Genomic DNA, 15212 nt, shown 5'->3' with positions numbered 1-15212 from the left:
ATACATTTTGTGACCAAAGGAAAAACAATTAGCATTTTCACTTGGAAACGGAATGCATATGAAATTCACTTTTGCTACAAATTCAAGAGAATAGGATTTATATCACAAGGTTGAAAATTTAAAAGCTTAATAGAAAACTAATCTTTCTGTAAATTATATAGAGTGCACCTTTATAGGAAGGAAGTGTGCAATTTGCCAAGAAGTGGGAACCACAGAGCATGGGTAAATTTATTTATTTTGAACGAACTTTTATTGACTCTTTGAAGTGTCTGCATCCAGAGAAAAGAAAACAATTAGGTTTAAATTAATTCTTGGAATGCCATCCCATCGGTATTATAGCAGAGACTGGGCTGTTATTTCTATGGGTTGTACCTACATGACTGAGTTTAGTTAGTTTCATAGGGGAAATTCATAGCTAGATAAGATATGTTGTATCAGGATTCTAAAGAATTGGTGATTTAACGATGTTCTCACAACCATAGACGCCAGAACATCCAAATACTGTTCTGTCAGCCACATGGACCTCCTTGAGGGACTCCCGAGGACCCTCTACAGAAGGAAAATTAGTGGAGTAGGAATCAAAATATTGCCTTATTACGAGCTGCTCAAGAGGTTTAATATTCTCAAATTCATGAATTTGGCACTTCTAGAATGTTTTGGAGAAAGGAGAGAGGGACAGAGATCCAGAGTGACAGAGAGCATTCATTGTCTACAGGGCAGGACAAAGTTGAATTTACCTATAATTTTACGTTATTAAGTACCCTTTCAGCTATGAATGATAGAAACTCAACTCAAATTGAGCAAATATGAATAGGCCACTAGAAATATAAATGGCCAATGAGCCAATGAAGATATTTTATCCTTCTGAAAGAAATGGAAATTAAAACAATGAGCAATGAGATCTTTTAGCCTCTAAAACTGAGAAGCTGCTTATAAAGGTTCGAGAGAATGGCTACTTTTGTGCAACATGGCATAAGATCTTCCAGGAGATCAATTTGGCTAGGCAATAATAAAGGTCAGGAATGTGCGTTTGCATTTGTTTATTCATTAAACTAATGATTTAGCAAGTATTTATTACATGCCAAGCACATTGTAAAACATCTACCTCTCACAGTGGTTGTGATCTATGAGACAAGATAGATATTACAATAAAACAGGTATACTAATAAAGCAAACAAAGTAAAATTGTAATTCTGACAAGCCCTGAAAAAAATTTATAAGGAATTAGATGTGCCTATTGTTAGGGTAAGTTGTGCAGTCCCAGAATTCTGGCAAAATTTCCCAGGGCGCAGCTAGCTATAAAGCATTGAATAAGTAAATGTTTGCTAGGTAAGGAAAGGAAGTAGCTGACAAATGTAATAACACGTACAAATAACCTAAGGAAGGAAAGGGAATGCAGAATTTAAAGGCCAGTGTATCAGTCAGCATAGGCTGTGGCATGTGGCAGTAACAAACTACCCTAAAGTCTCTGTGGTTTAAACAACAAAGATTCTTTTCTCACTCACATTTTATAGCCATTGTAGATGGACTTTGCTCCAGTTGGCTCTGCTCCTTGTTCTTCTCACTCGGGAACACCATCTAATAACGCAGCCACTGTCTGGAAAGTGGTTACCAATCACCATGGTAAGGGGAAAAGGCTAAAAGGTCATAATTAGTCACATGGCCTCAACCAACCACAAAGGGGCCCAGGGAATGCCCTCTCAACGGGCGCCAAGATGGCATAAAGCTGAAATCCTCCAAGAACACACTGATCACATGTCCTGTGTGGCTGGAGCGAAGAGAGTGAGGGAAATATGAGCCATAGGAAGAAAACCTATCTTTATCCTATGAGCAACGGAGAGTCACTTAAGGCTTTACACTTTGAGCAATTTTTCTTGAGAAGAAAAATCTTGTAGTTACATAAAGCTTAATCTACAGCTCAAACCACAGCAGTGTTTATTAATTTTTTTTAAGTAGTAGAAAAACCAGCACATAACAGTAGGTTCTTGTTCAAAAACAGTAGGTCCTTTGCTCCTTTATGATGAAATACCATATGACCAATGGAAACAATATACTTAGGAAAATGTGATATGAAAAACATGTTATTAAATGTAAAAAATATGCATAAGATATAGTACAAAATGACATCTACCTATTTTTTTAAATACCTTATATTTAGTATATGTGCATAAAAATTCTTACATATATAAATAATCAGTTCTTATTTAATCTAGGATCATGGTTTGCCTGTTTTTTACCTTTATTATTATTGTTTTCTTTCTTATTATGTCTGCTTTATTCATGTGCTAATTTTCTTCAAAGGCAATATATTCTTTTCTTCAGCAGAATTTTTTAACTGGTCTGGATCTTATTTGCCACTGTCCAAAACTAGGCATCTTTTTCTTTTCTTTTTCCGTTGGTAAACGTGACTAGACATCCTGTTAATCTCTTGTAAAGTATGTAAAAGTTAACATGTTTTTGTGTTCTGATTCATCTGACCATTCTGAAAACTGTGTTTGCATTTCCACTAGTTCAGACACTGTTAGAAAAGGTTTCACATTGGTTCCCATCTCTTCAATTACCTTTTGCCATGAGCAGCTCCACAACTCATGTTCTGGGTCCACAACCAGCTGCCCCGGGGCAGGGAAATGGCAAACCGTTACTCTGTGCAAGGCAACCTAATATTCTTCAGGTAGCAATTCTAGAGTCCAGTCAAGCACCCCTATTTATTGAGCAATAAGGATCTCGTGAGAACCTGCACTGCGTTCACTTTTTTGACATTTTATTGGCTAGGATGATAGAACGGTCATAACTGCCAGTAATGGATCAAGAAGAATACAGCATATGTATCACCGATGCCATAATAAGAGCATACATATTGCTGAAGAACAGGCTGTCTTATTTTACTTTCTTACCCCATCACTGGACATTTTACAGCAGTAAATTCTCTGATTTTTCAAGGAAAAATCTGGCGCAAGATCTCAAGCCATATTTCATCTCTGTTTCAGCTTCCAAAAAATAAATAATCCATTTGACTAGACTTTGCAGACATTGGCCAAATGTTGGCCTGAATTCTGAGCTTATACCTGGATGGGTTGATACATCTGACACAACTGGGTTACCTCAAACTGGGCCTTACATGAAAGGCCTGAAAAGGTTTACGATCAGCCTGGGGTGGAAACCCTCCATTGGGAAGTGTGTTGGTGAAGGAGCAGATTTGCGCTTCTTACAAGGATTGTTTTGTAGCTTCATTGTAAATGAGTTTGTTTTTGTTCTTAAGGGAAAAAAAACTTTAAATAATAAGAGAAGCGTCATTAAAATCCTTGGAGCCCAGCATTTTATTTATCCAAATTATCATTTATGAATTCCCATCTGGGGGGCCACCGATGCCCGCTGTTTTGGCTCTCATGACTCTTTACAGCATTCTGGATACCAAGAGGCCGTTCTGTTTGAGCTGAGATTTCATGATGAAATAGAATGTTTTTGTTTTTCTTTTTTGATAGGAAGCTATACCTGGTGCTTCTTTTGACTTAAGTTCTCCTAGTTTGGTCCAGGGGACAGATGTTGGATTTGAAATAAATTTAAAGTCAAAATACAAGGAGTGTTTGCTAGATAGAGTAGCAGGTTACATTTTTTAACTGAGATCTTCTTTGAAAATACTCTCTGAATCCTCCTTCTGAGGTACAAAGTAAGTCTTTATTTAGTTCTGCAGCAGTAAAGCAGAAGGCAGGGATTCTGCAAATATTTTCCCCAAAAAGCACTAATTAATGTGAAAGAAGATAATGACCGTTTGAGTCAATGTGAAAAATAATAGTTGGAAAACGCAAGTCTTCAATTTCGATTTCCTCTTTCATCAAAAGAAAAGAGAAAAAGAATGGTGAAAGCATCAAGAAAAGATGAAAATATGATTAGCTGTATCAGATACTTACAGTTGCTTAGAGCCTACTCTGTGAAAACACTCATTGCTCTTTTTTAAGTGAAAAGGAAAAAAAAGGATGAGAAGCAAAGTTCCTTTGCTAAAGTCTCATAAGGGGCATTTTCAGTTGGTGGATCAGCAATGTGATGAAGGAAGGTGGATTTGTCAGCACCTAATAAGGACACCAAGACAAAGCCAGGCTCAGGTCAAGGATCAGATGCCTTTAGGAAGCAGACCAAAAGCTAAAATCTAGTTACAGTAGCAGAAGTAGAGTAAGAGTGTGTCCAAGGTCAGTTTTCAGGAGGACCCAAAGAGCACACCAAATTCTAGTGGGCAAATGAGAGCAACAGTCAGCTCTGGGTCAGGGCCCTTAGGAGTTGACAAGAAGGTGAGTGACAGGAACCACACATATACACTGTCTTCAGTGGTTATTTGAATTGAGCTTCTGCTAAGGGTTATCTCCATCCTGGTGAGAATAACTCTATAACGCCTATAAGTCACAACACACCAAACACTGTAGCTAAATTCAAATTTTTTATTTCCAGTAGCTATTTCTATCCTTTAAGACAAGTGTTGAAGCTGCAGATTGTCTGAGCTTGTCAATTACATGCCTATCTTATCAAGGCCTCTCCACTGGCCTAAACTAGTCAAACTCTCCTGTTTTAGAAAATTGCTTTAGAGCCTTGTTTATATATTTATAGTTACAATTTCACACACATTACTTGGAATAACTCATGATTTTAGTTATATATTTCTCATAATATCCACTGTATGGATGCATGTATAAGAGTCAAACTAAAAATCCTTTATGTGATAACACCAATGAATAGTTTCAAGAGAGCCCAGGTAGCAACTCTAAATTTTTAGAAGATATCAAAATTCCCTATTTCTCTTAAAATCTTACCAGATAGCTGATAAGTTTCATAAAATCAGAGGTTTCAAGTTGGAAGTTACTTAAGAGGTGATCTGTGGCAGTTTTTTTAAAATATCTACAAATTTTGGACATTCCTTCCATCAAACTAGAATCTATGTCCTCCTCTCATGTATCTACATAGGTTTCTGATTCACTGGCAAATACTACAATACAAGAAAAGTGATGTTGCTTGATCCCGGAGGGTACGTGATAAGGGGCAATGCAGCTTCTGCCTTGCTTGTTGGGACACACGCTTCATGTCTCTGAGCCACCATGTAAGAAGCCCAGCTACTCTGAAGCAACTAGGCTGTGAGGAAGTCGAGAACACATAAAGAGGCCACGTGTGCGGGCTCCAGTTGGCAGCTCTAGCTGAGCTCTCAGCCAACTGCCAGCAAAATCTGCCAGCCAGGTTAGTGAGCCATCTTGGCCTTCAAACCCAGGAAAGCCTTCATAGCGTTGCAGTCGGTATATAACTTCGTATGTTGTAGCCAGTACATAATGCAACTGCCTGAGAAACTCCAGTGAAAATTGCCCAGGCAAGCTCTTCTGTTCCTGAGCCACCAAAAGATGAGCGAAATAGAATTCTTGTTTTCAGTCTCTAAGTTTGGGGATCATTTGTCATACAATGAGAGTCAACTGGCATACCATCTGATCCAAAAAATCCACTTTGGGATGAAACTTTTGCATGAAAAGATCTAGTAAAGGAGATCTTTCCTCATGTTAGCCATGTTTGCGATAAATCTATTTTGTTCCTCACATTCGACCAAAATCCTCATCACCCTAACTTCAAACTAATATTCTACAAATCTTCTCTGGCTTCTTCAACATGAAAGCTTGCCATGTAGACAAAAGTACTCTGCAAATATCTCCTTGATCTTTTCCCCTACAGGAAAACAATACCCTGTTCTTTCAGACTAGCCTCAAAAGATATGATTTTCTGAATTGTGTGTGCCTACCTCTGAACATACTCTGACTGGAGAAGTCTATCGTAAAATATAATGCAAGAAGTTTGCCACTTTATTCCATAGTCATCTCACTAGAACAGAATTGGGTGAAATTGTTTTTTCTACTGCCACTATTGTGCTAGACACACTATTTCATTAATGCAACTTAAAATTGTGCTAGTCTATTTTTCTAACAGCCACATCACACTGTTGGCTTATTTTATGGTTGTCATCAAATGGAAGTCCAGAACTTTGCCATCTGTATTGTGGCCAAGCCAGCTCACTCTCATGCAGCTGACATTCTGAACCTAAACAGAACTTGAAATTTGTTTCTGCTTAATTTCATTTCCTCGGATTTGGACCAGCATGTCCCTGTCAGTTGACATCACTTTTATTCTTGGGTTTGTCACCTATTTTTAGCTATGTATCTTACCTATGTATCCTCGCTTCTAAAACTCTATCAAAATTATCAATAGAAATATTGACCCAACAAGGCTAAGAGTACATTCCGTCAGAAAACTACAGGGGCCGGCCTGGTGGTGCAGCAAATTTCACACATTCCTCTTCTGCAGCCCAGGGCTCACCAGTTCGGATCCTGGGTGTGGACCTACACACCACTCATCAAGCCACGCTGTGGCAGGCGTTCCACATATAAAGTAGAGGACGATGGGCATGGATGCTAGCGAAGGGCCAGTCTTCCTCAGCAAAATGAGGAGGATGGGCAGCAGTTAGCTCAGGGTTAATCTTCCTCAAAAAAAAATAAACAAAAACTACAGAACTATTTACCAACACATAGCAGGCATATGTTTAAATGGCACTAAATATCAATAGCTTTATCATTCAATGTACATCCTAACCATGATATTCTTGCAAAAGATATTGTCAGATGTGTTGATGTAACAGAAATAGTTGAAATGCATTTTGCTCATCGAATTTTCTGTTCTCTAGAGATTCTAACAAAATGAGAAATCATGTGATTTTAGCAGGATTTATCTTAAGTGAGTGTTTGCCAGCTCCTAGAGATTATCTATAGTATCTTCCAAAGCCTTATAAACTATATGCATGGTAATACATTCTAGAATATTATATTAAGCTAAAAGAGAAAAGGCAATAATCCCCAAAATAAGACTTTATCACCATTTTTAAAGCCAAGATATAAATGTTCCTAGTTCACACTTCTATCAGAAATCTTGTTCTCTGATATTTCTTAAAAATTAGAGTGTAGCTGTCTTACACTAGCAGCTAATATTTATTAAATGAATGAACTAGTTAAGAAATTAATGAAAAGGTACATGAACTCTTCCATTATTCAGTTTATTTTCTTCATAAAACATCACTCTGTGATGCTACCTCGTTCATTTATTGTTCACTTTATTTACAGTTCTTTGTTTACTCCTGCTCAAAAGGGCAGATCTTGACTGCCTTTCTCGATACTGTACCCACTACGCTTAAAATAGTGCCCCAGGCATAAAACATCCACTGCATAAAAATATGCTGAGTGAGGAATGAGATTTGATCAATGGAGGGCTTAGGTCTCAAATTCGCTCAGATACTCAGTACTACAGTGTTCAATCTACTCCTTTCTTTGCCTTAATGAAGAACTCTGATACACAATAGGAGTTTGTTTTCTCCTTGTTACTTGTTAATGTATTTCCAAGAAACACCAAATTTGTTCTCACTCTTATACCAAATATTCTTTTATTTATTTACTTACTTATTTTTATTGAGGTAACGTTGCTTTATAATATTGTATAGATTTCAGGTGTATAACATTATAATTTGATATCTGTATATATTACAGTGTGCTCACTACCAAAATTGTTGTTTCCATCTGTCACCATATAATTGACCTCTTTTACCCATTTCGCCCTCCCCTCCCCTCCCTCCTCCTCTGGTGACCACCAATCTGGTCTGCTTCCATGAGTCTGTTTTTATTGTACTTTGTTTATTTTGCTTTTGATTTGTTTTGTTTTTCATGTTCCACATGAGTGAAATCATATGGTATTTGTCTTTCTCCATCTGACTTATTTCACTTAGCATAAAACCCTTAAGGTCCAGCCATGTTGTCACAAAGGACAAGATTTCATCTTTTTTATAGCTGAGTAGTATTCCATTGTATAAGTATACCACATCATCTTTATCCATTCATTCATCAATGGACACTAGATTGTTTCCATATCTTGGCTATTGTGAATAATGCTACAGTGAGCAGAGGGGTGCGTATATCTTTTCACATTAGTGCTTTTGTAGTCTTCAGATAAATACTGAGAAGTAGAATAGCTGGACTATATGGTAGTTCTAGTCTTACTTTTTGAAGAATCTTCATAGTGTTTTCCATAATGGCTGCACCAATTTACATTCCTACCAAGAGCGTATGAGGTTTCCCTCTGTTCCCCAACTTCTCCAACACTTGTTATTTCTTGTCTTTTTGATGACAGCCATTCTAACAGGTATGAAGTGATATTTCATTGTGGTTTTGATTTGCATTTCCCTAATAATTAGTGATGTTGAACATCTTTTCATGTGCCTGTGGCCATCTGTATGCTTTCTTTGGAAAAATGTCTATTCAGATCCTCTGGTCATTTTTTTCATCAGGTTGCTTTTTTGTTATTGAGTTGTATGAGGTCTTCATGTATTTTGGATATTAACCCCTTATCAGATATAATAAACAAATACAGTAAAGTTACAGGATACAAAATCAAAATATAAAAATCTGTTGCATTTCTATTCACTAACAACAAACTATCAGAAAGACAAATTAAGAAAACAATCCTACTTACAATTGCAACAAAAAGAATAAAATACCTCGGAATAAATTTAACCAAGGAGGGGAAAGACCTGTACACTGAAAACTATAAACCAGTGCTGAAAGAAATTGAAGGAAATACAAAGAAATGGAAAGATAGTCTCTGCTCATGAATTGGAAGAATTAACATTGTTAAAATGCCCATATCACCTGAAGCAATTTATAGATTCAACACAATCTTTATCAAAATCCTAATGGCATTTTTCACAGAAATAGAACCAAAAATCCTAAAATTTATACAGAACCATAAAAGATCCCAAATAGCCAAAGCAATCTTAAGGAAAAAAAAAAAAAAAAACACAAACCTTCAGGTACCACGTTCCCTGATTTCAAACTATACTACAAAGTGATAGTTACCAAAACAGTATGGTACTGGCACATAAACAGACACACAGATCAATAGAACACAATTGAGAGCCCAGAAATAAACACACACTTCTATATACAACTAATTTATAGCAATGGAACCAAGAACATACAATAGAGAGATGATAGCCTCTTCAATAAGAGGGAAAACTGGACAGTGTTGGGAAAACTGGACAGCCACAGACAAAAGACTAAAACTAGATCACTATCTTACACCAGACACAGAAATTAACTCAAAATGGATTACAGACTTAAACGTAAGACTTGAAACAAAAAAATCCTAGAAGAAAACATAGGCAGTATGCTCTTTGTCATTGGCCCTAGTGCTGTCTTTTTAGATATGTCTCCTCAGGCAAGAGAAACAAAAGCAAAAAGAAACAAATGGGACTGCATCAAACTAAAAAGCTTCTGCCACAACAAAGAAAACCATCAACAAAACAAAAACACAACCTACTGAAAACTAGGTGTTTTCATTTATGTTCCCTCAGAAACATATTCAAATGCCAGCATTTATTCTGGAGGTGATTGCAGGCAACACTGGGAGGGAAGTTGAGGAAGCAAGACAGGCAAAGGCAGAATGAAGAGTTTAACTCTTCCGTCGACAATGTTGAAGAATGCATCCTTGAATCTTTGCAATTAGGACAGTCATTCAGATCGACCTCAAGAGCTTGGTGGAGTAACACATGTTTCGGTGACTTCGTACGTCAAGCATTTTCCCCACTTTTCGAAACAAAGTCATGTTTACTCCTTCAGCTCTGGGGAAGATTGACTTTCCCCAGATGACATAGAGGGCTGACTTAGATTTAAATGGAACATCTGTATATATCCGATTTTTACATCTATTATTTTCCCCATTTTGCCTCATGATTTGCTGATGAAGTGGTAGGCATGCAACTGGAATTAGGATATTAGAATTAGAATATTAATACATATACAAATGTATATCAAACATGCTAAAAAACTTGAAAATTATAAATAACTATCCGTTTTAGTATTGTGTAAAATAACTGTAAGACATTTAATGGCACGAAAATATGATAGTTTTTTATTCTAAAATGAAAACCAATTTCAAAGCAGTGTGTATACTATGAACTTACTTTTACAAAAATATGTGTATAAACATAATTGAGAGTGGTATAGATGGTAGAATTTTGGGTGAATTGTTTTTCATTTTTTAAATTATTTATTTGATTTTCTTTTTCAAAAATAAAATCACATTTTATATTTGTAATAATAAAGAAACAAAAAAGTTTGATAATTAGTATAAATAAATATCCCAAATAAGAGAGCAAATAAATTAAAAGATACTATTCATAGATGCCTAACTTAGAAAAATATCCTTACTTTATCGAAAAACATGTCATCCACCATTGATTATTTTAACGATACGTTCTCATCACTTTTCCTATCAAAATACAATTAGACGATCATAAAATAGGACTATTTCATGTGTATTTTAAATAAAAGTCAGGTTGCAAAATATAGTCTACCCACAATTTTCTGTGTATGACATGTTTGAAAATCTTAGATAAGGAAGACAGCAAAAATGGTGTTAGGAATTTCTAGTAATTTATTTCCAGTCCCGTGATTTTGAGCGTTTGCTCTAATTAAATTCCAGAAAACAGTAAAGAAGAATAGGTAAACTTAATAAATTAGTTTGATCCAACCATAACAATTGATATTAAATAGCCATCATCAACATCACCATCATCATCATCACCCCGTCATAAATAAACAACAACAACAGAACTCCGGATAATAGACATTATAGATGGATTATATTGGTGGTTCACTGCTTGGAAATCTTCTTGAGCCTACCTTGTAGTATGTAGTCACCTGATAAGATTGAGCAGAAGATGCCAGCTGGCAGGGCCAGTACCTCTCTGGAAAGCAGTTCAGCTGGTACCATACAGATGATTGTGTTTGACAACATCTCAAAATTCCTCTCAAATTCCAATATAACCTCCTTTGTTGCTAGAGAGCCTGAAATCATTTACACCTTGAATATACAGTACACAATCTGTTATGATCTGCTTCTATGTGGTTCAACATCATTCACTCCAAGAGACACATATTTAAGGGTTAAAAGAAAAAAAAATAAGGGCCAGCCTGCTGATGCCATGGTTAAGTTCGCACCCTCTGCTCCGGTGGCCCAGTGTTTGTCGATTTGGATCCCGGACACAGACCTACGTACTGCTTGGCAAGCCATGTTTGGCACGTGTCCCAGATATAAAGTAGAGGAAGATGGGCACAGATGTTAGCTCAAGGCCAGTCTTCCTCAGCAAAAAGAGGAGGATTAGTGGCAGATGTTAGCTCAGGGCTAATCTTCCTAAAAAAAAATAAATAAATAAAAAGGAAAAAACAATTTCAACTGAATATACCATAGATCAACTGCTCCCCTGACAGGGTTTTCCATCTATTCTCAATACACAACTTACAAACTAGGGCAGAATATTCTGGTCATCTCTATATTCTTCTCAGAAATTATATAGAACTGTTCTGTCAATATGGTAGCAACAATTTAAAATAAAATAAAATAAAAAAGTCAACCCCTCAGCTGAACCAGCCAGCTTTCAAGTGCTCAATAGACAACAATAGCTAATGGCTACCATATTAGATAGTGCAGATATAGAAGACGTCCAGTTCTACTCAACTGTGCTGATCTATAGAGCAAATGCTGTCTAGCTACTTGTTATGACTTAATGAAAAGCTAAGGTCTTAATGACAACACTAGTTTTCCTGCAAACTTTAATATTTACCTTACAAAGCAGTCAGTACAATTTAAGGTATAATTGAAGGCAACTTGTTCCTAAAATATTCGGCTCTGTCGCCATGCTCTAGAAGTCATCTACATACGTCTGCAAACTGACTGCTTTTCTGGGTAACCAGAGTTTGGATGAGTCCTGCTGTATTAATTATTGATTACTGTATAACAAACCATTCCAAAATGTAGTAGCTTAGAAAAGCAATAATCACTAATTATCTCTCATGGTTTCTGTAGGCCAGGATTTGGGGAACAGCTAAATTGGGCAGTTCTGGCTCAGGGTCTCACATGAGATTGCAGTCAAACGTCAGCTGGGCGGCAGTTATGTGAAGACTCAGTTGCACTGAATGATTCATTTCTAAGGTGACTCACTCAAATGGCTGACAAGTTGCTTCATTTCCATGGGACTTCTTTAGTGTCCTCACAGCATGGTAACTGGCTTCCAGTAGAGCTAGAGATCCAGGATACTAAAGCGAAAGCTGTAATACCTTTTATGACCTAGACTTGGATGTCTGACACCATCGCTTCTACCATTTTCTATTGGTCACCCAGGTCAGCCCTGAGTGATTCAACATGGGAGAGAACTACACCAGAGCATGAATATTAGGAGACAAGGATCACCACAGGCCGTTTTAGAGGCTGGCTACTCATTCAGCCAGCAGTGTTTCTTGCTAGATTGTGGGGGTTGAGAAGATTGAGGAGCAGAGAACAGTACCAAGAAGAGTTTAGTCACACTGTCTCTGGGGCCTGAGCATATTTCGCCCAGTGATCCCAAAAGGAAGCCTCATGTCTCATTCACCCCTGAGCTTTCCTCAAATAATCAAGATACTGGAACTCTTCCTGCCTACTAGTTGTCCCGACACAAAACACATTTAACACAGAAGGGGAGGAAACTTTACAACTTAGACCTTCAATGGTTCTGAAATTTAGTCACAAAATGGAATGATTGGAGATCTTTAAAAAACATACTGATACCTAGGGCCCACCAGAAATTCTACTGTTATTGGTCTAGTTGCAGCCCAAGAAGCAGAAATTTAAAACCTTCCCAGGTGATTCCAACGTGAAGTGAAAGTTGAGCACCCCTAGATAGAGGAAGACCCTTCTGAAAGATCTCTCTCATGACCTCTCTCCTTTCTTAATCTCTCCATTCTGCTCTCACACCCTTGTTTTTAAACTCCTTGTTTCTCAATCCAATTCCTAAAAAATTTGGCACTTCCCACAAAACTTGGAGAATTCCTTGGTCCCTTTCAGTATCTACTCAACTCCATTAAACCCAAGATGCTGACCCCTAAAGGGTAGGAATGGGCTAAGTCCCAAGACAATGGGAGAAAGCAGAATGTGTGAATCCACTTGAGGCCCTTGACTGCGGAGTGCTGCAATGAATTTCCTCACTCATTCACTAAGATGCAAGCACAGCTTGTTAAAGGGAAAGTTAATATTTATCAGAAACAACACAATCGAACCTAACACGAGAAAGCGAGAGCCTCCTATGAACGTGACCTTGACTCTGCTCCTTGTGAAAGTAAATAAATAACCTCAGCACAATGGTGTTAAGGCGTATCTGACCTCTTCAAGATGTGGCTTATATTGCAAGAGCCGCCATTGTAGTAGAGAAGAACTGCTATCTTAACCATCTGGCTTGTGGTAGCTGTTCTTACCTGATGCTTTTAAACCCTCTGCCTCTCCTCCTGTAGGAAGGGGAGGGATGTTTCAGTTTACCACATCATGAAACAGAGAAACGCCCTACGTTTACCTCCAATGATATTTACACACACAAGAAAAAGCTCTATATATCATCAATTCTCAACATTTAGCATGCAAATGAATTTACCTGGGCATCTTGTTAAAATGCACCTTCTGATGCTGGGGAGGGAACTTAGATTCCACATTCCTAACAAGCTCCTATGAGATGTTGATGTTGCCAGTCTATGGGCCACACTTTGGGTAGCAAGGATCTACAGATTATAGAAAAATAAGAATAATAACTACAAGGAAATTTTCATCTCTCCCCTTTGACCTCATGCTTGTCTGCAGGACTGAAATAGTGTTCTCTCACCCTCTTTTTTATTGACATAGTCTTACTATGAATAAGATTCTTACATAGAATATTATTCTTACACTTTCCATTTCATCAGCTTTTGTTATGGATAAAAGAGCTCTGAATATCTTTACGTTACAACATTACAGATCATTTGTGAAAAGACTGATAAGTAACAGATTCATATCATAACAAAATTTGCTCTGTTTCTAACAAACATTGCTATAGTCACTACTACAATTAGCCATACCAACCTCAAACCCTTTCTCTTTACTCTTTGAGAAGAAAAAAGAAAAGTCCCACAAAATATAATTAAATCTACTTTACCAACCAGACTAAATATTGCACAAATATGTGTTCTCCTGGAATTGTTATCATAAAACACACAGTACGTAATACTTACAGTACCAAAATGACTCACACTCCATGCTACTGTGGTTGTATGTCAGTTGGGAGTACACTGAGCTGTGTTTCTTTATTTTATCCTATTAGCCAATCTACTATTCAAGTCTTTAGGACACAGGAGAAAACATGCTCATTTGAAACATAGTACCTCTTAACTCTGGGAGAAAACATCTATATGTAGCTTATTAGCTATAGTCACTTACAGAAATTATCCTCATTTTTCTACTATCATCCTGAAGCATCCTTTGGCATATTGAGTTGTTGGCCATTCCAATGTGTTATCTTCAGTGACGAAGCCAATTAAAAGGTCTTCTTTGCCCTTTCCTATAAAATAATGTAGGTTCAAAGTAAAAATTACTAGCATATTTCAAATAGTTATTTCTCTGGGTTAATAACAGGACAGTGCACAAGATTATGGCTTTTTTTTGTCTTTTATAATTATAGAGAAAAAGTACACTAAAATAAAAAGCAGAACAAAATATTAAAAACAACTCAAAAGACACAGAATGCATCCTTGTAATCCTAGCTAGTCATTACAATCAAGTTAAGCTTTTTAAAATTCTACATTTATCACAGAACACTTTTAACCATATAAAAGACACAACCAAATATGACTCAGTCTCAAACGAATTCTATTCTTCTCAAAATTGTATTATGTTTTCATTACTCCAACTTGTTTCCAATTAATATTTCTTTAGTTGATTCACATTTGGGTACAAAGGGAAAATGTACTGAAAACAATGCTAAAAGCAGTTTTGTACACACTATCATCCTGGAAGAAAAACAGAATGTTGCCTTTTCTTTTGCCTCCATGGTATCAGCCAGTTTAATCATGCAATATTTCCAAGCTCCAACCCAGCCCAGAATGAATAAATGTATGAGATGACATTGCAACTTGGAAGCCCAATACTCACAATAGCTGACTCCTTCGTAGGAGTCACCCTTACCACAATCTCTACCTTGGAAATCACATCTGAATTGGCTGGATCAATTCAAGCCCCATATGTTGAAATTTTAGTCTAACTCCATGGTAACCATAGCAATGTTTATTTGGTTACTAACTTTTATAACGAACATAAAG

Source organism: Equus quagga, chromosome 12 (genome assembly GCF_021613505.1).
Source record: "Equus quagga isolate Etosha38 chromosome 12, UCLA_HA_Equagga_1.0, whole genome shotgun sequence".
Taxonomy (NCBI): domain Eukaryota; kingdom Metazoa; phylum Chordata; class Mammalia; order Perissodactyla; family Equidae; genus Equus; species Equus quagga.
This window is presented reverse-complemented; position numbering follows the sequence as displayed.